The sequence below is a fragment of the Octopus bimaculoides genome, chromosome 4 (assembly GCF_001194135.2).
Source record: "Octopus bimaculoides isolate UCB-OBI-ISO-001 chromosome 4, ASM119413v2, whole genome shotgun sequence".
NCBI lineage: Eukaryota > Metazoa > Mollusca > Cephalopoda > Octopoda > Octopodidae > Octopus > Octopus bimaculoides.
Window position 1 is genome coordinate 74721505 of NC_068984.1, and position 1681 is coordinate 74723185.

Sequence of the window (1681 nt, forward strand, 5' to 3'; positions counted from 1 at the left end):
ATATATATATATATATATATATATATATATATATATATATTATATATATACACACACATACATACATACATACATACATATATATACATGTGTGTTTGTTCGTGTATGAGTGTGTGCGCGCACCTGTATGTATGCATATAGGTAGGTAGGTAAGTATGTAGGTAGATAGGTAGTAGGTAGGTAGGTAGGTAGGTAGGTAGGTAGATAGGTAGGTAGGTAGGCAGGCATGTAGGTAGGTATACATATATTTGTAATATATTATGAATATATGACAGCTATGTATATATATATGTACGTATATATACATTTCTTTCTGCTTATGTATATTTGTAATATCTTATGTACATATTACAGATTTATTAATATGTATAAATATACATATATGTACCTGTGTATGTGTGTGTATTAATGTATAAAACGTAAGAATAAGACAATAAAATATTTTTTATATTATACACACACACACACACACACACACACACACACACACACACACACACACACACACAAATAAATAAGCATGCGTGTATATGTGTGTGAGTGTGTGTATGAAGAGATTGCAAGAGTGCAATGAAACTATATACTGTTTATAAATTAATAAAGGACTGAACCAGTGCGTGTGTTTATTACCGGCATAATGCCTCTCCCAAGGTTTAATTGTAAAAATTAGATAATTATCTTGTATTTATGACATGAATGGAAAGCAGATAATTATCTTGTATTTAGGCATGATGGGAAAGCAGAAATTTAAAGAAATTTAAAATATGTTATTATTATATATTATGAAGTATTCTGGGTAATAACGAATGATAAAGGAGAAATTAGAATGCAATAGTCGCTATTTATCATACCGTGCTTTATGGAGCTTTATAGAGCTTTGCATTCTAATTTTTTCTTTTATCATTCATTATTTCTCAGAATACTTCATAATATATAATAATAATAATAACATATTTATAATTTCTTTAAATTTCTGCTTTCTGATCATGCCTAACGAATTTTTTTTTACATATGTAAGCGTGAATCACAATAAAAATAGTCAATATCTAGCCACATAAATGGTGACCGGCATAATGTAACCTTAAATGAAATTTCCTTACTCTATATCATCTTTTGAACCTTGCTCTCTATTTTCCTGATGAAGGGGACATTGTCTATACGTGAATTATAAAATTCATACCTTACCAGGACAAATGGACTCCTGAAACGGCCGTAGAAATATCTCTTACCTGCTATTACAACCCGTTATAAATTTCTTTAGAACTCTTAAAACAAATATATTTCTCTGGCTTTTAAATTCCTAATTAGGGTTTCTCACTGCCATCAATGTAATTTTTAATTATTAAGTTTTAATTCTAAATTTTTAATTTTTAATAAGGTTTTCTTATATTCGCTCTATCACTCCACATATCGAATTTAATTTGCTTATGTTTTCATGTATATTCTTATTTCATTTATCTCTTATTTCTATTTTATTCTTAAATAATACTTTTAATATGTTCTGAATGTTTTAATGTATTTGTTGTAGTAATGTATGTCATACAAAATATTTATCTAATTTTTGTTTTTCTTTACTATCTAGCGCCTCGGGTTCAACCTAAGCTCTTCGAAGCAGTTCTATAATTTTCCGAAAGAAAAAGAAAAAGCAATATAATTATTATATATATATATATATATATAT